The following is a 27,176-nucleotide window of genomic DNA, read 5'->3' on the forward strand; positions in this document are numbered from 1 at the left end:
TGCACATTTGTGGGTGTGCCCAGCAAGTGGGCATGGTCAGCAAGTGGAGGTTTCTTCCTGATGGCGTACAATGGTGATCAGTATGTCCTGGCCTCTGTAATACACAACCCTACACTTCCTTTATATAATTCTACAAATTGACTTATAAGTGCAATGGTAAAACGTATAAATATCCAGTGCAAATCAACCAATGTACTGAAAAAATGGTGGTGTCACCCTCCTCTACAAAATATTTTGAGAAATTGCAGAGCTTCAATATGCAAATAATGGTGAAACCCCCTAAATACAATAATACCAGTGATGCAAATCAATTATATTAACCACTTAAACCCCGGACCAATTGTCAGCCTAAGGACAAGGTCTTTTTACAATTTCACACTGCACTGTTTTAACTGGTAATTGCGCGGTCATGCAATGTTGTACCCAAACGAAATGTGTCCTTTTCTACCCACAAATAACTTTCTTTTGATGGTATTTGATTGCCTCTGCGATTTATTTTTTGTGATATAAATAAAAAAAACTAAAATTTTGAAGAAAAAGATTTTCTACTTTTTGTTATAAGAAAAATCCAATAAACTAAATTTTAGTCATACATTTAGGCCAAAATGTATTCAGCCACATGTCTTTAGTAAAACAAAAATGTCAAGGGTATATTTGTTTGCGCAAAAGTTATAGCGTCTACAAACGAGTACATTTTCTGGAATTCGCAGCTTTTCATTTTTGACTGCCTATCATTTCTTGAGGTGTTAATGGCAGGGCAGTACACCCCCCCCCCAAAAAAAAATGACCCCATTTTGGAAAGTAGACACCCCAAGGAAATCTGAGAGGCATGTTGATTCCATTGAATATTTTAATTTTTTTGTCCCAAGTGATGGAATAATGACAGTTTACAAAAAGTTGTCACTAAATGATATATTGCTCACACATGCCATGGTTAGATGTGTAATTGCACCCCAAAATACATTTCTACACTTCTGAGTACGGGGGGACAAATTTAAATTTCTCATTGAAGTATATTGAACCAATAAAGCACCACTTTGCATTAAAAGTCTCTGACCCTTTCAGATGTGAACGTGTCCCATAGGAAACCATCTGCTTTCTTTTAATTCCTTTACCTTGTTATTCCTTTCTCTTTTTCTTTTTGCCCCAAGGGAAATATATATTCCTCTTATGTAAGCCTTATGGGCCTCCCATAGTGTGTTTTCCGCCATCTCTTCCTTCTACATCTAATAATTCTTTGTTTCCAGGTAAACGGGGGTTTCTTCACCTCTGGAATATTAATTCTCATGTTTATTGGTGCATAGTCTGACAGAGTCCTGATTCCGATGTCCGTATCTACCACTTCCTCCAATAGCTGGTGTTCCACTAACCAGTAATCTATCCTGGTGAATGTCCCATGCACAGGGGAGTAGAACGTATAATCTTGTTTCTTTGGATGTTGCATTCTCCACACGTCTATCAGCTGTAACTCGGCCATCCATTGTTTAATTACATTCTGCTGTACATTCCCCGTCTTTTGTGCATGGGACGAACTATCCAGTCTCGGATTCATCGGAAAATTCAGGTCTCCTGCTACAATCACCCTCCCTTAAATTCCCAGAGTTTTCCCAGTATCTATCTCAGATAGGTTATTGGGTTCTTATTCGGGCTATATATGTTTGCCCGAATAAGTTTCCCATAGTTTTCCTTTTAAAAGCAGGAACCTCCCTTCCGGATCCCCCATCCTGCCCTCTACCTTAAATTGTATATCCCGGCCTAGCGCCACCGCTGCCCCCCTTGTTCTACTTGAAACTGAGTCACCATAGAACCAGGTCGGGTGCCTTGGGGAATAGTCTTTTTTTATTTTCATGGGTTAAGTGCGTTTCCTGCAAGAAAACAACCTCTGCATTAAGTTGCTCCAATTCTCTTAATATCTTAAACCGTTTGCTACATTCAGACCTCTCACATTATACAACACAGTTTACTATTATCATACTAGACCCTGGATAATGCCCTTTTTTACATGTGGTCTTGAGCTATATTCTCCTCACCCCCCCACCCCCCATGGTCCACTTCCGGACCTCGTGCCTCTAGCCTGGATATATTCCCATCCTGGTGTCTGCACCTCCTCCCTTGAGGTGGAGGCCCCAACCCGGCGTCCCGTGTCCACCCCCCTGGGTCCTAGGATCCCAGGACGGGTGGAGTGGGCCCTCCTAGAGAGACCCTTCCCTAGCCCCCCCTACCCCCCCCACAGAGAAACTCACCATATTCAATATATTTCTATGGCTTTAGGGGGGTCTTTGTGATACTTCTTCCCTCCCCCTCCTGCCCCCAGCAACTCCTCTTATTAACCCTTTGGGGTTGGAATCTGTAAGTTTTTACAAAAATCCTGTACATCTTCTAAAAATCTCAACCTTACTGTCTTCCCCTCCTTATGTACTATCAATGCTGTGGGGAACCCCCAGCTATAGCTAATGTTTAGTTCTCTTAATTGATCCAACAATGGTTTGAGCTTTCTTCTTAGGGTTTCTGCCGATAGATCCGTGAACACTTGTATAGTCTTTTGTTCGTACTGTAGAGGGGGCCCCTTCCTTAGGTTATTCCATATCTTTTCTTTATCTGAGTACTCGTGAAACTTAATAATTACATCCCGTGGCATATCCTTTTAGCCCAGGTGGTCTCCTCACTCTATGTACTCTATCAATTTTTATCTTTTCCGCTTCTCTCTCTAGTAAGGGGTTAAATATCATCTTCATCTTTTTCCTCCAGATTTTCTCAGTTTTTGCTCTGGTATAGCCCTTATCCTTAAGTTTTTGGCGCCTATTTTGGTTTTCTTGCGCTTCCATTTTATAGTGGCATTCTCTCTGTTGCCTTTGCAGCTCTTTCATTTGTGTTTTTAGCCCAGCTATCTCCAGTGTTTCTCAGTCTTCTCTTCCACCTCTTCTACCCTCTTTAACAGGTGTCCCAGATCCATACGTACGTTGGAGACCTCACTTTAATTAGATTTTCCATTCTCTAACATTGCTAGCATATCCGATTTAGTGGGCATTAGGGATTCACTTCTCAGGTTCCCCTTCTGTAATGTCCATCTCTGTTCCCGTGTTCTCTTGCATCTTCTCTCCTTGAGCCCCCTTTAATTTAGCTGCCTCTTTTCTTGCGCCTTTAGCTGACTGGGCTGTTTTTTTTTTTTCCCATACTAGGGCTTCTAGTGTTCCCTTCTTTAGTTAAGTATTTCTGGATTGAGCTTGCGTTTGTACTCTAATTTAATCTCTCTCTGGGGGTTTTGGGTTCTGTTGCTTTTTGGGATCGTCCTTTCATTATTTCTTTTGAGCTCACACCCCCTCAGGCTTAACCCTCTTCCCAAGTACTTATCCCTCCGAGATTTGTAATATATTTCCTCCTTTCCCTCCTCTTTTCCTTGTTTACATTTTTGTAAAGAGAACCTCCCTTTGATAGTCGGTGGTTCTATTTTATGTGGGTGCAGTAAATGTATACGATTACCCACAGATGTCTTCAAGCCCGGCATGTTATCTCATGCAGATTATTTTTTAAACCGTCTCCTTTTTTATTTTGGATCTATTAATATATATTTAATAGTACACCAGAAAAGCCTTTTCCAGCTATTCCATTATTGATCAATTGTCCACTCCTTTTGCTTCACCTCTTCAACCCGATACCTTAGAAAAGCAGTAAGGGAGAAAACCTTTTATTTATTTATTTTCCTCCTAGAAATAGTTTAATGACAGTTCCTTTTTTTTTTTTTTTTTTTCTCACTGGTGCTGTGGCTTTGATCATTCATTCATATCTATGCATTTATTGTATAAACATTCTCTTCATACATTATTATCTCAGAAAAGCCTTTACCTTCATTGAATATATCACAGCAGCTTATTCTGTCTCACTCTCTCACTCTTGAGCATCTCATGGGTTAAAACCATCAGCACAAGCAGGTAGATTAGAGTCCAGAGAGGGGGTAGATAGGGGGAAAGGGACATGTGTACAGCAGGTCTCACAGCTCGGGACAGAGGGTTAGGGACAGTCACCTGTAGTCCTGTCAGCTTCCTTCCTTTCACCTCTGGGAGGGGGGCTGCTCTCACCAGCCACCGCTAATCTCACTGTGGCCAAGTCCGTTCTATACAGGTTCTGTCATCCAGGAGCATAAGGGGGCTATCGCCAGCCCCAGCCAAACACTGCTGTAGCCAGGTCCCGCTTGCTTCTCCCATCTGGTGGATGGAGGGCTGCTCTCACCAGCCTCCACCGCTCTCCATACTGGCCGCAACCTGCTCTGCACAAGGGGGGGTCAGATCGTCCTAGTGGGGAGCCTCCACGCCGTGTCCCCGGGCGTCCATCCGGGTCCTCCACCTCCATGAATGCCGGTCTCTCCTCAGCCCTCACGGCCGCCGCGTCAGGCTCCTCCCCCAACGCTCTGATGTCACATCCCCGTGAGACAGTGCACTAAAACTTATAACCCTGTATCCGAGCTTGTGCACGCATGCACATATATGTAGCTTAATAAAAAAAAAGGAAAAGTGATCCACATTGCTTCTTTCCACCTCACAACAACATACACCAAAATCTTTTACCCCGCTAAGACAACGAGAGTGACAGGAAAACCCCCCCCAAAAAAAAAAAAATTAAATAAAAAACACGAGTCCCGGAGATATCTAAGGTACTTGTATCCCTCTTTCATGCATAGTTCCTCTCTGGGAGAAAAAAAAAAGGGACCCAAAAAAATAGTTAATCGGGGAAGGAGGTCCTTTGCCTCTTAATGCGGGGTCAGTCTTTTCTTCTACTTCAGCTTCACCAAATAAAAAATATGGGCAGAACACTCTGTCTGGCATAATTTGTCACTACCTAAATAACTACTGCTATGCAGAAAAAACATATAAACAAGAAAATGGAATCCTAGCTAGTCCGAGATCAAAACTGTCAGTTACAGGTCTGAGATAAATTCTGGCGGTCTCATTTTTCACAATCTTGACCTCCACCTTTCTAAGCTTGCCATCCCTGCTTAGAGCATTAACAAGTCCTACGGGCCACTCATTCCTGCCCTCTTGGCTGTCCAACATAACATCACCCACTTTTACATTTGGATGATCCTGAGTCCATTTCCTAAGGCGTTGCAGATTTGACAGATACTAATTTCCATCTTTTCCAAAATGTGTCTGCCAAGCATTGTACTTCAATTGTTTTGCATGAAATTGTGTTGTACTTATGGTTCCAGATGGAGCATACAAAGAGTTCACCTTTTGAGCCAACAACATTGCTGGGGTAAGGGCCATAGGTGTATCTGAGTCTTCGGACACAGGAACTATAGGCCTGGCAATAGCCGTAACCTCTGCCATAAAGGTGCGTAAAGTCTCATGGGTCAACTGAGCAGGTTTTGGTTTGTAGCAACATAGCATCCAAGATTCGACCTGGCAATACCTATTAGTCTCTCCCAGATACCACCCATATGTGAGGAGTGTGGAGGATTAAAGACCAATGTACATCCTCCGTCTTGGAGAAAGTCTTGCAATTGTGATTCGCTGTCACAATTGTTAAGTTCTTTGCAGGCTCCCACAATTTGTTCCTCTCACTTCCCCCCTGTTCTACCCCCCAGTGCTCTCCACTCCTCCCAGTGCTCTCCCCCCCCCCGTTCTTCCCCCCCGTGCTCTCTACTCCCCCCAGTCCTCCCCCCTGTTCTTCCCCCCAGTGCTCTTCACTCCCCCCTGTTCTACCCCCAGTGCTCTCCACTCCTCCCAGTGCTCTCCGCCCTTGTTTTCCCCCTCCCCCTTGTTCTTCCTCCCCCCAGTGCTCTCCCCCTGTTCTTCCCCCACCAGTGCTCTCCACTCCCCCCAGTGCTCTCCGCCCTTGTTTTCCCCTCAGTGCTCTCCACTCCCCCCAGAGCTCTCCCCCCTGTTCTCCCCTCAGTGCTCTCCACTCCCCCCAGTGCTCTCCGCCCTTGTTTTCCCCTCAGTGCTCTCCACTCCCCCCAGAGCTCTTCCCCCTCTTCTCCCCTCAGTGCTCTCCACTCCCCCCCAGAGCTCTCCTCCCTGTTCTTTCTCACCTCCCCAGTGCTCTCCAGCTCTCCCCATCACTCTCCAGCTCCCACCCCAGTGCTCTCCATCCCTCCATTCTCCCCACCCCTGTTCATTATGGCCCCCTGGTGCTCTCAAGCTCCATCCATCTCTCTCCAGCCCCCCCCCGTGCTCTCTACCCCCCCGTGCTCTCTACTCTTGTTCTTTTTGGCTCCCCCAGCACTTTCCACTCCCCACCCCTGTACTCTCCACTCCCCCCTGCATTTTGCCCCCACCCATGTGCCCTCCAACCCTGCCAATGCTCTCCACCTCCCATAATGCTCTCCAATCCCCCGTACTTTTCCCCGTTATTTCTGGCCCCCACTGGTGCTCCCACCCCTACTCTTTGTACTCTCCAGCCCCCGTGCTCTCCATCCCTGTTTTTCTGCCCCCCCAGTGCTCTTCGCCACCCCACATTCTTAGCCCCCTCAGTGCTCTCAGCCCACCATGCTCTCCACCTCTGTTCTTTTTGGCCCCCCCAGTACTCTCAAGTTCCCCCCAGCACTCTCTGCTCCCCACCCCTGTGATCTCCACTACCCCCTGCTCTTTGCCCCCACCCATGTGTTCTCCAACCCCGCCAATCCTCTCTGCTCCCCCTTCTCTCCATCTCCCACCCAGTACTCTCCACTTCCCCAGGACCAGAGGACAGGCTGACTGGGGCCGGAAAATGGGGACGGCTGAAGGTGCAGGTGGCCAGGGACCACTTCATCTCACAGCAAACAGATCCGGTGCTGGTGTCAGTGCTTTATGTCACGCTGCTGATGTCAGTGCTCTCTATCACGGTGCTGGTGTCAGAGCTGTATATCACGGTGCTGGTGTCAGTGCTTTACGTCACGCTGCTGATGTCAGTGCTCTCTATCACGGTGCTGGTGTCAGATCACTCTATCACGGTGCAGGTGTCAGTGCTCTATATCACGGTGCTGGTGATCATCTCCTGCACCCTCTTCTTTGCCTACCCTGACCTTCCTTCGCATCCATTGCCTCACGAGTCCTGAATTGTCAGAATTTCACATATAAAAAAAAGAATGCTTGTAGTTGTCGATCCCAGATTCACCTCATACATGTGTTATGTCATTGGCCATGTGGTGGGACTATGTGTGCACAGCTAGTAATTATTTTGTGACTGCAAATTTGACCTGTAGGTTTGTAAAGTTTGCCTCCCATTGAAGTCAATGGGGCCCGCCGCGAACGTTACGGTTCGCGAACTATCGGCCGCGTTCGCGTTTGCGAAACGTCCCGTCGGAAGTTCGTCCATCACTAGTTCAGAGAGAGCCCAAGCAGTATCTGACAGATAATGTTTACCCAGTCTTACAGGACCTAGTGGCTAAGTGCCAGATGTGGAAAACTCTACCCCTGACACCGGTGGGTAGGGTCAACTTGCTCAAGATGACGTTTCTCCCGAAATTTTTATATGTCTTTCGAAACACCCCGGTCCCGATCCCCAATTCATTTTTTAAGACGGTAGAACAGATAGTGAACACCTTTATATGGGCCGGGGCGACCCCAAGAATAGCACAAACTACCCTCCAATTGCCCCTGTCACTTGGGGGTCTAGCCCTTCCCTGTCTGAAGGAATATTATTGGGCAGCGGTACTGGTTACGGTGCGGTGGTGGTTCATGCAGCTCCGCTCCAACCCTGAGGTCACTAGCCCTATGCGAACTACGCTTCAGGTTTGGTATCAGGTTACGACTCGATTGAACCCGCCCGCCGCACTGTCGCCATACACCCCACTGTGGGAAAACCCAAAGTTGAAACACCTCAACTCGGTCCCGGACCCTGCCCTTTGGGCTAGGTATGGTGTCACAACTCTGCAACAGGTGATGCCGAGGGGATCACTTATCCCCTTTGATTGCCTTAGAGAAGAATACCAATTCCTCTCCAGAATGATTTTTCGCTAAATACAATTACGCCACGCACTGAGAGCACAATTTCCTTCAGGAGTAATCTTACACTCCCACATTGTCGAGAAATTTCTCATGTCCCAGGAGGCGGACCGTGTCCTCTCCTCTCTATCTTAGGATCTCGACGGGGTCGGCCAGGGGTGGACCTAGCTCTTCCAGAAATGGCAGGAGGACCACCCCACCCTGGCGACTGATGTTTGTGTAGAACTCATGTGAGCCTGCTCATCTTGATTCTGCTGGAACTCTAAGTGGAACTGGTCAAAGTGGTGAGTTAAAAAACAGAGTTTTAAAACAGGAGGTAATAACAGGGGTCGTAGTACCCGTGTAGTGTGAGTACCTGAGTGTTGTCTGAGTAGTGTGTGTGTGTGTATCGTTAGTACTTGTATATTGTGGGTGCACGCTGGTCTGTGAGTACCTGCGTACTGTCGAGTATTAGTGTCAAGAAGCTAGTTAGGTAATTTGGACTGGGTATAATCTCCAATTCTCATTAAATTAATAGGTACGATGACTGGCGGGTGTGGAGAGGTGACTCGGTGTACATCTTTCAGCATGTATGCATTCCTTGATCCTCTGATCGAGGGTGAATACTGCTGTGCAAAATGTAAGCACATTGTTTCCCTGGAAGCCCAGGTTCTGAATCTGAGGAAGCAACTGTCAGCACTGAGAGGACCCTCCACCCTAAATGAGCCAGCAATGTGCACGGCAGGGGCCAGCACAGAGGTGGATGTCCCAGTCAGGTACCAGCACTGCTGGAGCTGAGGGATTCTCCTAGCTGCCAGTGGAAGAACTCATCCAGTGAGAGTGGGGGGGGGGGTGAATGGAAAGGAAAGACACATTCTGGTGGTAGGGGACTCAATTCTTAGGAGGACAGAGAGGCCAATCTGTAACAACCACCTGAAGTGCTGAACTGTATGTTGTCTGCCAGGCGCTCGGGTTCGGCACATCACAGATCTGGTGGACAGATTTCTGGGAGGGACTGGGGAAGACCCAGCTGTCATGGTGCACATTGGCACCAATGACAAAGTCAGAGGCAGATGGAGTGTCCTAAAGAATGATTTTAGGGACTTGGGAGCTAAATTGAGGAAAAGAACCTCCAAGGTAGTATTCTCAGGAATACTACCAGTACATCGAGCCACACCAGAAAGGACGAGGGAGATTAGGGAAGTAAACAATTGGCTCAAGAGCTGGTGTAATAAGGAGGGGTTTGGGTTTCGGGAGGACTGGGACGACTTCTCAGTCGATAACCGACACTATTGAAGGGACAGACTGCATCTAAATGAGGGTGCAGATCAGCTGGGATTAAGGATGGCCAAAAAGTTAGAGGGGTTTTTAAACTAGGTGATGGGGGGAGGGTTCAGAGATAGTCAGCGTGGAGCATATTCCAGAGGGTAGTATTAGGGGCATTAGTGGTAGGGTAACCAAAGCACATAAACCCAAGGTAAATATAGTAGTAAGTCCTAGCTGTAATCTTGGAACACCCAAGCGGATAGTATGTGACCGGCCAAAATAATGCATTAAAATGTTCACCAATGCCAGAAGTCTTCCAAGCAAAATAGGTGAGTTGGAAGCTCTGGTGCATCAGGAGAGCTATGATGTAATCGGTATTGCTGAAACTTGGCTTCATTCCTCACATGACTGGGCTATTATTCCTGGCTATGCACTCTTTCGGAAAGACAGAGTAAAAAGGAAAGGTGGAGGGGTCTGTCTGTATGTGAGACGTGATCTCAAAGCGAGAGAAAGAGGAACTGGTGGATGGAGAGTGTGAGTCTGAAGCATTATGGGTGGAACTGCATACAGATGTGCGTAGTTCAAAGTTAATCATTGGAGTTTGTGATAGACCACCCAATGTTAATGAGGAGGTGGAGACTCAGCTCCTTGCACAGATAGAAAGGGCTGGGACAGTGATAATAATGGGGGATTTTAACTACTCAGAAATTGACTGGGGTAATGGCACTGCTGGGACAGTTAAAGGGCAAAAATGTATAAACCTATTACAGGACAATTTTATGGTCCAGTTTATTGGGGCCCCAACTAGGAATGATGCTCTGTTGGACCTGGTGATCTCAAACCATGCAGAATGTATTACTAATGTTCAGATAAAGGAACACCTGGGTAGCAGTGACCATAACATGATTTAATTTGTTAGCTGTATGCAACAATCGCATACGGGAAAGGTAAAAACACTTAATTTCAAGAGAGCAAATTTTCCAAGGATGAGGGCTGCTCTCCAGGACTTAGACTGGGAGAGAATATTGGCATCAATTGGGCACAGAACAGAAATGGGAATTCTTCAAAAAGACGGTTTATGATCTCACGGCAAAGTATATTCCCATGGGCAATAAGTTTAAACGGCTAAAAATAAAACCGATGTGGCTCACGGCCAAAGTTAAAGCTATAAGCTATAAAAAAAGCTTTTAAAAATATAAAAATTAAGGAACGCTAGTGTCATTTAACCACTTAAGGTCCGCCACATGCAGATATTCAACGGCAGAATGGCATGTACGGGCACAAGCACGTACCCGTACGTGCCTGCCTTCAGCGGGTGGGGGGTCCGATCGGACCCCCTCCCGCTGGCTGCGGTGGTCCGTTTTGCTTCAGGAGCGATCCGGGATGAGGGGATGGCCATTGGTTTCTGGCCATCCCCTCTCGATTGCTCCTGGCGAATGAGAAGCTTCCTCTGCCTGTGTAGTGTAAACCCCCCCGATCGCCCCCCCCCCCCCTTCCCAGTCAGTGTCACTGATTGCAGTGATCCTTTATTTACTGAACACTGCATTTAGTGTCTTTTGTGACAGTAAAGTGACAGGGCAGTTGGTTAGGTCCAGGGTAGCCCCCTACCCCCCCATAAAGGTTTAACCCCCTGATTGCCCCTAGAGTTAACCCTTTCACCCCCTTTTGCCAGTGTCACTAAGCAATCGTTTTTCTGATCGCTGCATTAGTGTCACTGGTGCCGCTAGGTAGCCATTTATTTTTTTAGGTTCACCGCCAGGTTTTTATAGCGTTAAGTACCCCCATATACTACCCAATAAAGGTTTTAACCCCCTGATTGCCCCTAGAGTTAACCCTTTCACCATTGATCACCGTATAAGTGTTACGGGTGTTTTCATGTTTAGGGTCCACTCCCATGGACCTGTACAGCACTCTGCAGGAATGCCTTAGCGCTGTGGTGTCCAGAATTCCACTTCGTAGGGTCCAGCGCCCAGAGGCCGCATTACAGGCAAAACCTTGCAGGGCCCAGAGGCCGCATTACAGGCAAAACCTTGCAGGATCTTGAGTCTTTGCGAGGCTCGGGTACCATTTATCTAACACTTATAAACCCTGTGTCAAATGGATCCGATCGGTCAATCCCTTGATTTAAAACAGTTTGTGGGACTAGACACCTGGAGATCAGAGAGCTCCAGAGCTCAAAAAGGAAGGTGGTTAGAACCCAGTCACAGTGCCTTGCAAACGTATTCACCCCCTTGGCTTTTTACCCATTTCGTTACATTAAAAAAAAAAAAAAACATTGAACTAAAGGCTGTAATCTGAATTATATGCAATGAATCAGAACACAATAGTCTAAGTCGAAGTAAAATTAGAAAAATATATACATAAAACTATTTTTCAGAAATAAAAAAAAATTGGCATGTGCATATGTATTTACCCCCTTTGTTATGAAGCCCATAAAAATCTCTAGTGCAACCAATTACCTTCAGAAGTCACAATTATTGAAATAATGCCCACCTTTGTGCAATCCAAGTGTCACATGATCTGTCATTACTTACACACCCCTTTTTGAAAGGCCCCAGAGGCTGCAACACTCAAGCAAGAGGCACCACTATGCAAACACTGCCATGAAGACTAAGGAACTCTCCAAACAAGGGTCAAGGTTGTTGAGAAGTACAAGTCAGGGTCAGGTTATTAAAAAATATATATATATATACACACACCAGTTACACTTACCGGTTAGGGCTTTTCTAGGAAATCTTCCAGGACGGCACACCTGAGATGACGAGTCCCACCTGACAGGAAACACAAACCACAAGGTTTAAAAAGGCCCCTCCCTTCCCTCTGTCTTCAGTTATGACAAAGTATAAGCCCACGCCGGTACCAGAGGGTACATTCTGTGATAAAAAAAACACCAATTAGGGGTAGGGAAGCAGGCCTGCTGTCTTGGAAGATTTCCTAGAAAATTCTGTTAGCGGTAAGTGTAACTGGTAATTTTCTACAGTCATCCTCCAGGACAGCACACCTGAGACAAAGTTCAGGCCTACCTTAGGGTGGGACCACCACCTGTAGGACCTTCCTGCCTAACGCCAAGTCCTGAGGGGACAACAGCTCCACTCTATAGTGCCTCAGGAAGGTATTTTGGCTTGTTCAAGATGCTGCTCTGCAGAATTGATCAATTGAAGCGCCTGCCCTCTCTGCCCAGGTGGTCAGAGATCTAGTTGAGTGGTCTTTTAGATGAGTTGGTTGGGTTTCCCATATGCTCATAGGCTACAGTGATAGTCTGCTTAATCCACCTGGCTATCGTTGGCTTGGAGGCCTGGAGAATGGGTGGCAACTTCCTCTAACACTGCCGTTGCCATGGAAACCTGACCTGAACCTTATTACACTGCTTGTGCAGCATTGAGCATGTGCAAGATCTGCAAAGCTGAAATCCAGGAAGAAATACAGTCTGGCTTCAGATGCCCACACTTAAGATGGCTACAGTCTGCTGCTAGTTTATAAACTTTCAAAATGCTGTAATAACCTAAGAAAACGGACCTTAGTTTACAGACCAACTTTACTGAATACATTAAGCTTGTGTATTATAGGGGCATTTTTATTTAAAAAGTGTAATTTTGGCCTGAGCACCACTTTAACCACTTGCTTACTGGGCACTTAAACCCCCCTCCTGCCCAGACCAATTTTCAGCTTTCAGCGCTGATGCACTTTGAATGACAATTGCGCGGTCATACAACACAGTACCCAAATGAAATTGTTATCATTTTTTTCCCACAAATAGAGATTTCTTTTGGTGGTATTTAATTACAGCTGGGAGTTTTATTTTTTGCTAAACAAACAAAAAAAGATGCAAAAAAAAATCCTGTTTAATAGTTTGTTATAAAATTTTGCAAACAGGTCATTTTTCTCCTTCATTGAAGTGCACTGATGAGGCGGCACTGGTGGGCACTGATAGGCTGCACTGGTGGGCACTGATAGGCTGCACTGGTGGGCACTGATAGGCTGCACTGGTGGGCACTGATAGGCATAGTTAATGCGACACTAATAGGCACAGATAAAGTGGCACCGATAGGCACAGATAAAGTGGCACCGATAGGCACAGATAAGGCAGTACTGATGGGCACAGATAAGGCGGCACTGATGGGCAAAGATGGGCACAGATAAGATGGCACGGATGGGTGTCACTAATAGGTACCACTGATAGATGGGACTGATGGGCACTGATAGGTGGCTCTGATAGGTGGCACTGCTTGGCACTGATGGGCGGCACTGATGGGCACTGGTAGATGACACTGATGGGCATGGATATGTGGCACTGGGGTACAGCACCGTTGTTGAGGCAGATTGTGGGCACTGATGGGTGGCACTGTGGGCACTGATGTGTGGCACTGTGGGCACTGCTGGGTGGCACTATGGGCACTGCTGGGTGGCACTATGGGCACTGCTGGGTGGCACTGATGGAGGGCCCCTTTTTTTATTACAGAGGTGGCACTGGCAGGGGGCAGGTGGGTACTGGTAAGCTGGCCGTGATCGGGACATCAGTGATCGGCTCTTTTTTTTTCTCCTCGCGCTGTCAGCGCGAGGAGGAAAAATAGCTGATTACCGGCTACGTTGTATCACATGATCAGCTGTCATTGGCTGACAGCTGATCACGTGGTAAGGGGTCGGGGATCTACCCCTTGCTCGGATCCGTGATCAGGCGAGTCTTGTAGACTCACCGATCACAGAGCGCGCCGCGTGCGCCCCTCAGGCTGCTCATGCACGGGACAACGTCAATATACGTCGTCCCAGCAAAGGAGGTCCTCGCTGTAGCCGTCATTTGGCTATAGCGTGGGTCTCTACTGGTTAAACTGAGCCGCAGATCTAAACCATTCTGCAGAAACTCCAAAACTACTGAGGTGGACGGAGTGGTGGGGTCCCACTGCTTACTTTCTGCAAATGTTTTAAATGTATTCCATATTTTAGAATAGATAAAGTTCGTGGAAGGTTTCCTAGCCTTTAGGAGAGTAGAAATCACCCCCACTGAGAATCCTAATGACTGGATATTCTGCCGCTCAAGATCCAAAGATGTAGATTCAGTTTGTGAGGAGCTGGGTGCACCAATTTCCCCTGTGAGAGAAGCTGCGGGAACACTGGGATCTTGAACGGCGGGGCATACGCTGAGGTTCACTGCCCAAGGGAACCACGGCCTCTTCGGCCAGTACGGCAGAATAGCTATCACTCTGACTGGCTCCATCGATAATCTGATTAAAAACTTTGCGATCAAGGGTCTGGGGGAAAACGCATATGTGGTCTCGCATCGCCACGGATTTGAGAGGGCATCTACTGCTTCTGCACGGGGATGAGGCAGACGGGATGGAAATCTCGGCAGCTTCGCATTCATTGGAGAAGCAAAGAGATCTATTTCTGGTGGCTTCTGCAGACTCATGATCCAACTGAAGTCTGATGGGTGCACTGCCCACTCGTTGCTGTCTAGAAAACAACGTGATAGGTGATCCGCCTGCTGATTCAAACGGCCCGGAAGGTAAACTGCCTTTAAATCCAACAAATTTCTTTCCGCCCATAACATAATAGGCTCTACTTCCTTTAATAATGTGATGCTGTGTGTTCACCCCTGCCTAGGGTTGCCACCTTTTCTTCAAGTCAAACCCGAACAGTTTTGTGGCGCACAGAAATTTATTTTTTATAGTATAAGCTATACATATATTTTGCTACTAAATAACATTTCTAATCATATGTATATAAGTTAATAACAAAAGTCCTCTTTTACATCAGAGTCCACAGAGTTCCCCTTTTACCTCTGAACTCTGGGGACTCTGACATAAGGGATGCTCTGTGAACCCTGATTTATGGGGGAACACTGAGTACTCTGATGTACAGAGAGGACTCTGCTGTAAGGGGAAACACTGGTGTAAAGGGTAACTCTGATGTAAGGGGTGCTCTGAGAACCCTGATTTGACTTAGTGTACTCTCTCTGAGGAAGGAGAGGGAAGGGGGGAGACTTCATTCAGACACAGGGATGGATGGTGAGCTCACTCACCCCTTGGCAGTCTGCACCTCTCATTCAGATGGATCTGAGGCTGCTGGACTTCAAATTTCTAGCCTCAACTTTCCTTTTCTGAGGCACAGCGCCGGGGATTGGAGTGTGGGCAGACACAGAGGGGTAGGGATGGGGGGGAAGAGGTGCAGATCAAGCCCTCTCTCTTCTCCCGTCTGTATGTGTTGGTGGGGGGTGGAGGGTATGGTTTGTTAGTGGTGGCTTTGGGCAGTGTGAAAGATAGTGTAACAGACACTCTCAGCAGTGAAAACTGCAGCCAGAAACCCTGCTGGGAAACCATAGTCCAGTCTAAATAATGTGTCCAGGTTTCAGACAGTCTGAAACCTGGACGCATGATTCCAAACCCGAACATGTCCTATGGTGACAACCATACTGATTAGTAGTTTTTGCCCTAGGACAGGGAAAGTGTATTAGGACTACATGACACCTCCCTCTTCTCCTCTTCTTCTTTGTGTGTTTGTGTTTTTTTTCTCTAGTCTAAGAACATGGTGTACAGTGCTTACTGATATCAGTATAGCATGAAGACAGAGTACTGAAAATCATTCAGGCTGATAAATATTTGTTAGATCCGCTAAGATCAAGTGGTTTTAATGTTAGATCTCACATAATTAGAGACTTATTAAGAGATTAATGAGGGGGGCTGCCCCCTCCCCTTATCTCCTTTCCCATCAAAATAGAGATATTATGGACGGGTTAGCCCCCCACATGCAATTTTGGCCAGAAAAAAATATTTGTTAGATCCGGTAAGATCAAGTGGTTTTGACGTTGGATCTCACATAATTAGAAACTTATTAAGTGAATAATGAGGGGGTTGCCCCCCTTATTTAATTTTCTGGCCAAAAACCATTCTGGCTAATATTATTTGAAGAAAAGGGGAAATTGAAAAAAGGGGGACTGGAGGGTAACCAACCCCCGGGACTTTTACAACGGCACCAAATATATTCAATCCATAAATAAAATCATTGAAGTTTTTATTTTAGTGTACAAAAAGCATTTATCAAACAATTACATCCATTTACATATAAAATAAAAGATGCGGGTATACAAAAGTTGGTATATAAGCCTACAAGGCTCCATAAGTTACCACATTTATATACGATTTAAACTGCATTGTTTCTTTCCTACATGTTTCGCTCTTCGGAGCTTCCTCAGGACAATTGCAGAATACAGCAATCAGTAGAAAACTGAAATTATACAAACAGATCATTTGTTTAGAGATACAAATACATAGATAGTTCTGTACACACACAACCCCGAGGGGTACAAGAGGTGTTTTGCCCACATAGGCTGACACATCTACATTGAGTAGATCTGGTGGTAGGATTCATTCATGTCCAGCATATTGGTTGGAGAGGAATGAAGCCCCCACCCTTAGAGTATTAAAACACAGAGCATAGTTTGCATATCAATATTCAGTAACCTATTAGTTCTCCAAAAGGGAACAACCAGACCATACCATATGGATGGTGTCCCAAGATTGAATACATAAGGTATAAAATATAGTTCTCCTCTATGGAGATTGCAGATAGGGTCAAAATAAAGATAAGAATGAAAATAAAATAAAATGTGTGAAGAATACAAATACAATGAAAAAGGTGAAAAATAAAAGTAAAAAATATTGTAATGAAAATAAAAAAATATATAACAAATGAGAACAAGAAAAGCATCTTACCCAATATGTCTGGTAAATTAATACAAATTGTCTATCGTAGTTTTCAAATGTTCTATGCATCTATTAGTACTTAAGCGAGGACAAACTTTTTTGTCATCAAGCATGCGGACCGTGGCGAGGGCACCCACCGAGGACCCCCCAATTGCTCCCCCCCAGGGATCTGCAGAAGCACGAGAAACATATATATAATATAATATATGTAGACCACTTCAATGAAGTGTCAAAAATGGCACAATAAACACTATAGAACATACCTGGTGGAGCCAAGGAGATGGCTGAACTAGAACCAGTTAGGCATACCCAGTACCTACGAACCCTATGTGTTGTCAGATAGAGATTAAACAAGGTATAAATTCTGAACACAAGAGATCTCTCTGTGCTGTTTTCTGAAAGAAAAGAATAAGAAGAAAAGCCATGTCCCCATCAGTGTTGTATAAACATCTCAAGAATATAGAATGCGTGACTCTAGACTTGGACTTCCGGATCATCCGTCTAGTCCCATCAGAGCCATTCCATTCCTACCTGTTGAATATAGTGGTATGATACAGTCAAAAAGGTTTAAGTGCTTTTTCATACGTGCAGCAGCTCCACATGTCAGCTTCCATCGCTTGCTTGGATGACACTGACCGGGACCCGCATTATAACTCGTGCTTCCAGCCCGGCGGCATCTGACGTCACCGCCGGGCTGCGGGCACACCTACTGGGAGGATCTCCTTCGTGCGCGTTTAGATGGCGAGTGCGCATGCGCAAAGGACGTAATTTACGTCCATATAGCGCGTCGGCCATGTTGGATTCTGGCTAAAAGTCAGGAGATTTACCAGCGATCTCCTTCGTGCGCGTCTAGATGGCAGATGCGCATGCGCGAAGGACGTGATTTACGTCCGTATAGCGCGTCGGCCATGTTGGATTCTGGCCAGAGTCAGGAAATTTGCCAGTGATGATCCATCTGTGCCAGTACTCTGATAGAGACCGGACATTCGGTCAGAGACAGGCAGCCATGATGGCTAAGGGCAATATGCCCTGATCTTACTCTCGGATAAATCAAAGTGCAAATACACAGAGATGAAAATGGGCCGACATAAATGTCAATCACCATACATCCCTGATTTCAAAGATGGAAAAAAGAATTGTTTGCAACAGACAAGCAAAAAAAGAGAGAAGGGGACCTCACATTTAGAAACGGGGCGGGCTGATCGAACCCCCAACTGGTTGGAAAAGGTTGTAGGTCAGACCCGCCCCGGGGTGCCCGTACAGACCCAGGAAGGGCAAGGAGCACTCGGAGGGTCCCCCTCAGGTATGGAGCCCCCTCCCAATCCGCGAGCCATCAGACATCCACGCCAATATATTGCCTATTTGACAAAATACAATCATTTATTATTACAATATACCAGGGGGTAAAAAAAAAAAAAGAAAAGTCATTTAAAGAAAAGGTTTGAAACTGATTGCATCATTAAGTCCCGGGGATCGGGTAGCCTCCAAATTAAATATCCATCGAGTCTCTCGTTGTAAAAGAGTATGATTATAATCCCCCCCTCTATCTCCCGGGGGAACATATTCCAAAGGAAAGAAGTGCATGAGACCATCGTTGAACTGATGATATAAACCAAAATGTCGGCTGATTGGAGTTTCCATCTTCTTCCCCCGCACCAGGGACACATGGTCCCTGATGCGGTGGAAGAAGGGACGCTTTGTCTTCCCAACATAGAAAGCATTGCATTGACAAACCATAATGTACACCACCCCCACTGATTGACAGGTCACAGCAAATTTGGGTTAAAATAAACGACCATTTGGCAGACGTATGGATCTCGATGCATGTAAATATCTGCAAAAACCACATTTGTGGCACGGGGTACATCCTGTTTGTTTAGGACCCACCTTTACGGGAGGGGAGAAATGACTTTGTACTAGAGAATCCTTCAAAGATCGTGATCTCCTATACGTGATACCCGGATATTCCGGGAGATGTTTTGCTAAGAGGAGATCCCCCTTCAAGAGATACCAGTATCTCTGAAGGATTCCTTTAATTTGCGAATGTTGTTCGTTGAATGTGGTGATGAATCTAACCTCTTCATTCCTCCCCCCTTTACTATAGAAGTATGGGGAATAATAATGGATGCTGCCCTCCGAGTTGCAGAGGGTCTCATTATTCTTGCTGGGGATATGAATGTGGTGCTCTCACCTGATGCTGACAGATTTGGAATGGCGCCTAAGCATGGCTCCCCGCTGGCTCAGTGTATTGGGTCATATAACCTGGCGGAGGCCTGGAGGTGGAAAAACCCACATGTTAGAGCTTACTCCTGTCACTCCACCATGTTTAATACTCTTTCTAGGATTGATTTATGTTTTGTGTCCAATGAATTATTGCCGAGAGTGCTGGAGGCCCAATATCTGCCTCGTGCTGTCTCGGATCACTCCCCACTTCTGGTCACCTTTGACATGGAGAGACCGAGAGGGTACGTGGTGTGGAGGTTGAGCCCATTGTGGCTCAAGGAGGAAAGTTTTGAGAGGTCTACGCAGTCGTCTATTGGTGACTTCTGGGTGGACAACCGGGCAGGGGCCCCTGTCGGAGTCACCTGGGATGCGTTTAAGGCCACACTTAGGGGCTCAGTAGCCCGTTGTTATTAAACAACTTAGATCGGATAGGCAGTAGAAACTCCTGGAGGCAGAAAGGAAAGTGACAGATGCAGAGGTGGAATACATAGCAAACCCCAATTCAGATACATATAGAGGTTGGAGGGAAGGGGTGCGCCACTTAGATCTTGTATTAGTAGAAAAGACCCGGAAATTTTTTTTATACCAGGCGCAGTGCATATTTGAATTTGGTAATAAGAATAGTAGGCTGTTGGCATACCTGGCCCACTCACAGCAAACCCCAGCTTTCCGTGGCAGGCAATCTCATTGGAGAAAACAGCTTTGCCGATGCGACCCAGATTTGGGAAAAAACACAACGATGTTTACTCCAATGGTTGCACCCTTTAAAACAGAGCACGTGTTCTGCTATGCGATTCTTTGAAGCAACGTACCAACGCTATTTAAAAAAATCTGACCTTTGAATGAACATCTACATCTATTTACAAGGAATTCTAAATACATAAATAAAACAGGGCATACCCTGTATGAGGTGGCTGTGCAGTGCAAGGGTGCTTTCCGTGGCAGGCCATCTCATTGGAGAAAACAGTTTTGGCATTGCGACCCAGATTTGGGAGATACCGCAACGATGTTTACGCCAATGGTCACACCCTTTAAAACAGAGCACATATTCTGCTATGCAATTGTTTGAAGCAATGTATCGACGCTTTTTCAAAAATCAGGCCTTTGAAGTCACATCTACATATATTTACAAGTACTTGCAAATAAATAAACCATAACTGTGCAGTGCAAGGGTGATGGCCATGTCCGGCAATCTCATTGGCGAAAATGGTTTTGCCATCATGACCCTGATTTTGTAAATGATGTAAACGTTTACTCCAACGAATGCACCTTTAAAACAGAGCAAGTATTCTGCTATGTCACCGTTTGAAGGAACACATTGATGCTATTTAACCACTTGCTTACTGGGCACTTAAAGAGGAAGTAAACCCTGATGAGTTTACTTCCGCTTTCATTCCCTGTAAAGGCAAAGCATAATGGACTACTATGCATCACATAGTAGTCCATTATGTGTCACTTACCTGACACAGGAGCCAGCAAAGTCACCGCTGTCCCCTGTAGTTCCAAGCGTCCATCTTCTTGGTGGGTCTCGCTGCTCCGGCACTGTGATTCGCTGGAGCAGCGATGTCGTCACTGCTGCACATGTGCACGGGAGCTGAGACTCTCGGCATTGCCATCATCGACGATACCCCGCTCAGTGCACCGCTGTCTACGGCGCATGCGCCGTAGATAGCGGTGCCCGTCTTCGGGCAAATATCTCCTAAACCGTATAGGTTTGGGAGATATTTCTTGGACCTACAGGTAAGCCTTAATCTAGGCTTACCTGTAGGTCAAAGTGGTTTGTAAGGGTTTACAACCACTTTAAAAACACTTCCTGCCCAGACCAATTTTCAGCTTTCGGTGCTCTCACACTTTGAATGACAATTACTCAGTCATGCAACACTGTACCCAAATTAATTTTTTGTCCTTTTTTTTCCCACGAATAGAGCTTTCTTTTGGTGGTATTTGATCACCTCTGGGGTTTTTATTTTTTGCGCTATAAATGAAAAAGACCGAAAATTTTGAAAAAAACGCATATTTCTTTGTTTCTGTGACAGAATTATACAAATTATTAATTTTTCTTCATAAATTTTGGCCACAATTTATACTGCTATATATCTTTGGTAAAAATAACCCAAATTAGTGGATATTATTTGGTCTTTGTGAAAGTTAGAGAGTCTACAAGCTGTGGTGCGAATCGCACAAAATTGATCACATCTGATGTACTGGTGGCCTATCTCGCTTCTTGTGACCCGAACAGGTCAGGAAAGTACAAATACCCCCCAAATGACCCCTTTTTGGAAAGTAGACATTCCAAGGTATTTAGTAAGAGGCATGGTGAGCTTTTTGATGTCATTTTTTTCCCACTATTCTTTGCAAAATTACTCCACAAAATCGTCATTGTAATAGGTTATTTCTCCAACATGGCATGTGTATACTACAAATGACACACCCAAAAAAATTCTGCTACTCCTCCTGAGTATTACAATACCACATGTGTGGGACTTTTTCACACATAGAGAGGCCCAACATGCAGGGAGCGCCATCACGTGTTCTAGGAGCATAAATTACACATCTAACTTGTTGACTACTTATTACACTTTTGAATGCCCTGGAGCACCAGGACAATGACACGTGGCACTGATGACAGATGGCACTAATATGTGCCACCGATGACAGATGGCACAAATATGTGGCACCGATGACAGATGGCACTAATATGTGGCACCGATGACAGATGGCACTAATAAGTGGCGTTGATGACACGTGACACTGACAGGTGGCACTGACAGATGGCATTAATACGTGGCACTGATGAGATTGCACTGATGACAGATGGCACTTATACGTGGCACTGATGACAGATGGAACTGGGGACAAATGGCACTGACAACATGTGGCACTGGGGACAGATAGCACTAACAGGTGGCACTGGGGTGGATGGCACTGGGGCAGGATGGCACTTTTAATTTTTTTTTTTTTTAATAATGACGGCCGCTGCAGCCATTCATCTCTCCCTTCTCACACTCTGTCTGTGTGAGGAGGGAGAGCGGCGCTGAGAGATCTCATATGTTTACATATGAGATCATCTCCCATTGGACACGCCGATCGCGATGTAAACGGCCGCTGTGATTGGCCGTTTACAGCGATCTGTGTTTGCCTGTCCCCGGGGGACACGGCAAACACAGAACTTCCGATGCGCGTCCGCGGCGGCGCGCATTGCGGAAGTAAACAGGACGTCCAGGGATGGCCACCCGGAATGAAAGCGCCTGCTCTACGGCCGTCATTCGGCTATAGGGCGGGCGCGAAGAGGTTAAAAAATCTGGGATGTGATGCACATATATATTTTTACAAGTACTTATAAATAAAAATAAAATATGGGATCCCATGGATGAGGTTGTTGCTTTCCACGTCAGGCAATCTCATTAAAAAAAAAAAGTTTATTTTTCTTCAAATACCGCAACAATGTTTACTCCAATGGTCACTACATTGAAAACAGAGCACGTGTTCGCTATGCGATCGTTTGAAGGAACGCATCAACGCTATTGCAAAAAAAAACATGGGTTGTGCTCAACCTCTATCTATAGCTAGAGATACGAGTAATTAGAAAAAAATAAATCATGGGATCACGTGTATGAGCTAGCTTTACAATGCAAGTGTGCTTTACAGGTCAGGCAATCTCATTGGAGAAACCGGTTCATGCCAAGATACACATTGATGGAGGATCAAAGATGTGTGATTTGATGGAAAATAAATGTCATACACATACAGTAGGATGAGTGTTTGTTGGGTGAAGGGGGCCAGAGCATAAAGAGGCTGTGAGGAAAAGGAGGGCCAGGAGTGTTGGGGCTATGATGTGAAGGAAGGTTCAAGGACAGCGATGTTGCAGGGGAAAGTGTGAAATTAAGGGGGGATCGTGACATCCAGGGTCTGGTACTTACCTGCGATCCCATACCTCAGTTGTGGCACAGAGAGTGTTCTGCGTGTCCAGCATGGCAATTACCAAAGAGCTTTAGGAACTTATGAGTAAACCGTACATTGGAAATACAATTCAATACAGGAGACATGAGGGTAGCCTGCTCATTAGAGCTTACAATCTCTAAAACAGATAAAATAAAAACAATTGATTTTTTTTTATAACTTAATTAAGATTTATTTATTTTTGTTGTTTTTCAGATCAGTGCTTAAGGAAGCTCACCACATGAATTTTAGAATCAAAATTACACAGAGGGAAGTAAATATTACAAGTAACACTACAAGCTCAGAATACATCAAGATGGAAGAAGCGTCATGTTATAGATGGTGCAAAAAGTAATCTTTCTCCCCCTGCCCACCATGTCTCTCTTCTCTCCTCTCCCTCCCCACATAACTAGAGTATGTAAATACAATTAAACTCTGTATTAACAGGTGTGCTTCTCTCTTCTTGCCTTTCAGCCTTTCAGTGTCCTTTATTAAAAAAAAAAAAAAAAAATGCAGGTTTATTTCCTTTTTAGTTTTTTTTTTTTGGATGAGGCATGGGTCTCGTGACATTCAGCTTGGTATTCTTCAACCACGCTCATAGGATGCTCTTGCGGTTTGTTCTATTTCTCATTTTCTCACATGCAGATCCCTCTGTTGTTTGTGTAATTACATCCCATCAAGTTGATTCCTTACAAAAGAAATAGAGAGTAAACAGGTGAATGCAAGTTCAAAGATGCCTTACCGATTTGTGAACATTAATTATTGGGAGTAACATCCCCTAGAGCAGGCATGGCTAAATGATGGACCCAGTCACTGTCCTATTTGCATACTCACAGGGTGATCGTGCGGATGGGAATATGGTTGAAACAGCACCACATCACAAAATGAATTGCAACATTGATTTGCTTTTTTGGAACCCTATGGACTTTATAGGCACGAAAATACAGTGATATATCTTTAAGAAAAGATATGATTTTTATACTTACCATAAAATCCTTTTCTCTGCAGTTCACCACCTGACACAGCTGCTCTTAGACCACTGGGACATCCCCAAGCAGTGCCAAAATGAGGGGTGGCAAAACAGCATAAAAACTACACCCACTAGTATAAAACTTTAACCACAAAAAACGACATTGTGAGTGTGACCAAAACTTTTTTTACCCACCAAAAAGGCAGGATGCTCCTCAACTAAGGCACTACCACCAAACTGCACCAGAACTGCGGTAACAAATGCAACAGTGCATTACTTAAAAAGGTACTGCGTTTTTACCAAAAAACAAGGAAAAAAAACGTAAGTGCAATTGTACAGCCGCCTGCAAAACTTTGCGGCCAAAATGGGCATCGGCCCCATGCACCGACGTCGACCTTGTAGAATTTTGAAACTGTCGCTCAGGGGGTGACTTGGTCGCCTGTTCACAGACGCTTGATGTCGGAAGGCCAAAGTCGTTCCGATTGCCTTGTGGAGTGAGCCGTGACCAGAAAGGGGGGCACCTGCCTCTTCAAAGCATAGGCCTGTACTACAATCTGTCTGATCCCCCCCTGGAAATGGTGGCCGACGAGACCGCCGTGCTTTTTTTTTTTTTTCAAACAGCCACCGAAAAACAAACAAGGAGTCTGACTTCTGAAAGGGAGGTGTAGCAGACAAATACACCCTCAGAGCCTTAACCACGTCCAGGGCATGAAGAGCCACCTCCTTAGAATGTGTCGACTTAGCACACAGAGATGGTAAGACAATGTCTTCGTTGATGCTTTTCTGCCGAAACCAACTTCGGCAGAAAAGACTGTTGGACACAACATCACCTTATCCTTGTGGATCACCAGATAGGGCGACTTGCAAGACCAGGCCGCCGGGTACAAAACCCTCCTGGCCGAAAGTAATGGCCGCTAGAAAGACCACTTTCTGGGAAAGAGTCAACAGAGGGATCTCTGATATTTTCAAATGGTGGTTTTTTCAAGCACCGATAACGCCAGGTTCAGATCCCACGGGGGTAACGGCCCACGCAGGGAGGAACTACATTTTGGACAGCTTGAACAAAAAGTGCTCGCTGGAAAAAAAAAAAAAAGACAGCCAACGCTGATATTTGTCCTTTAAATATGGTGCTTAAAGCCAATTTCTGAACTACTCATTGCTGTAGAAACAGGATCAATCCTGGATATAGGAAAAAAAAAAGGGAGCGCGGACGCCATCCCTTCTCACACATGGAGATGTAGGCCTTCCAGGTACGATGACCTACCGAGAAGAAGCTTTCCGTGCTCTCGGCATAGTTGGAATCGCCGAGTCCCAAAGCCCCTGGTTCCTCAACACTGAATCTTCAGGGTATCACGCACAGCTGTGATAAGTGCTTCAACAAGCTCTTTGTCGCGCATGGACCCGGACTCAGTGTCATCTGAAAACAACAGAACAGGGGTCACCAGCCTCAGCAGGGGCCGAGTCTTTGTCAGAGCTCTCCCCGGAGGAAGGTGGGGGGCAGGAAACCGACAAAGCATCCATCTGCAGGGGAACCGGTTGCAATTGCCTGGATTTTGGGGGAAGAAACACCAGTTTCTGAAGCAATGCTGACCCTACCCCTGTCTGCCACCCAATGGGGACTTAGGACAGTGATGGTCCCACCCTCCTAACTGCTGCTGGCTGAGAGGCTCTTTCCCGCAGGACTCACCACCCTGACTGGCTCTGCGCTGTCCAGCTAGTAGTGCCCGTGTCCCTTGTCAGCCCCCAGGTGCATAGGAGATCACACTGCGCTGTCTAGAGCTGCTGCCTATGGCGCTGAACTGATCCACGTGTTCTGGCGCCAAGAAAAATGGCCACCGAGCATACAAAGTATAAAGCACACAAAACAGGGAAAATGGCCGCCAAGCTCCAGGAAAGCATGCTGGTCCTTGCCCTCACCCAAGATAGCCGAACACTGTATACAGTGGACAGTGGAAGAGAAATGGTGGCGAACAGCGCTGCAGCGATCGACAGGCACAGCCACCAGACACCCCCCCAGGGAGAGAATCACATCAGGGCACAGCCAGCACAGACCCCCCCCCCCCCCCCCCCCCAGAAAGCCTCTGCATCTGACACACGGCTCAGCAGACTCACGTAGCATCCCCACGGGGGGGGGGGGGGAGATGGGGACAGGGAGAGAAGAGGTGGTGAGGGACCCCCAAATAGACCTCCCAGGGAATTCCCAGCTGCTGAGCCCCACCGAGGCAGGTAGAGCTGTACTTACCAGTCCTGCAGAGCTGGGAGACATTCCATCAAAAACCCACTCGCCGATCAGTACAGGGTGGCTGTTGGCCCGGCCCACTGACGCAGATATCAGTACCCCGGTCATGTGTGTGCTCCAGAGCATTAACCACCTGGAGCTGAGGTACGTCGTGGCTGGCCCAGTGCGTAGCTCTGGTCTGCACGCGCTTGCTGACCAGGCTGGACTACAAGGATAAGGGTATCCAGCCTGTCACCCAGCCGGCTGTTGATAGCAGATGCTGTGATCTGCTGTCTTGCGCAAAAAGCAAAGCTTCTGCAGAAAAATAAAAAATGGACCGATGGGCCTGCAGGGTTCCTAGGTCCTTCTCCACTAGGCAAAATAAAACTGAAGCTGCATGGCAGGCTGAGGGGTTGTTACCTAAGGGACCGCCCCTTGGGTGGAACTAGAAGTTCTGAGTTCTCATTACATGTTATGCCTAGTCCTCTCCTAAAGGTGGCCTAACAACCCAATGGCTAAAGAGAGGAGCTGTGTCAGAAGGTGAATAAAATATAAGGCCTACCCTCCAAATAAGCCCTACCCTGAAAATAAGACCTACAAGGAATTTAACTAGGGCTTATTTGGGGGGTAGGGCTTATATTGCAGCCATCACAGACAATCACACTAGGTTTTATTTTCAGGGAAACAGGGCAATATAGAAATACACACACACACAAAAGTGAGTACACCCCTCATTTTTTTTAAATCCAAGTGAAAATGTTCAAATTGGACCAATTGTTTCCATCACTGTCTTAACCCTCTTGGGCATGGAGTTCACCAGAGCTTCACAGGTTGCCACTTAAGTCCTCTTTCCTCAGCTTTTTTAGTAAGGCAGTGGTCATCTTGGAGGTGCGTTTGGGGTTGTTATGTTAGAATTCTGCCCTGCAGCCCAGTCTTCAAAAGGAGAGGATCATACTCTGCTT

At 46.1% G+C, this 27,176-nt stretch overlaps 2 long non-coding RNA genes across 2 annotated transcripts in view; both read right to left on the reverse strand.

Moving 5' to 3' along the window:
* Positions 1-27,176, reverse strand: part of LOC143958286 (uncharacterized) — a 303,168-nt gene that overhangs the window by 108,763 nt on the left and 167,229 nt on the right. The gene's annotated exons all lie outside the window — the stretch shown is intronic.
* LOC143958285 (uncharacterized) overlaps positions 23,194-27,176 on the reverse strand; it is a 32,233-nt gene continuing 28,250 nt past the window's right edge. Inside the window, exon 2 of the long non-coding RNA XR_013270119.1 lies at positions 23,194-23,714. This is a non-coding gene — a long non-coding RNA (uncharacterized LOC143958285). The remainder of the gene's footprint in view (positions 23,715-27,176) is intronic.

The sequence above is a fragment of the Lithobates pipiens genome, unplaced genomic scaffold (assembly GCF_037356315.1).
Source record: "Lithobates pipiens isolate NorthernLeopardFrog02 unplaced genomic scaffold, aLitPip1_a1.2 Scaffold_61, whole genome shotgun sequence".
Lineage (NCBI taxonomy): Eukaryota > Metazoa > Chordata > Amphibia > Anura > Ranidae > Lithobates > Lithobates pipiens.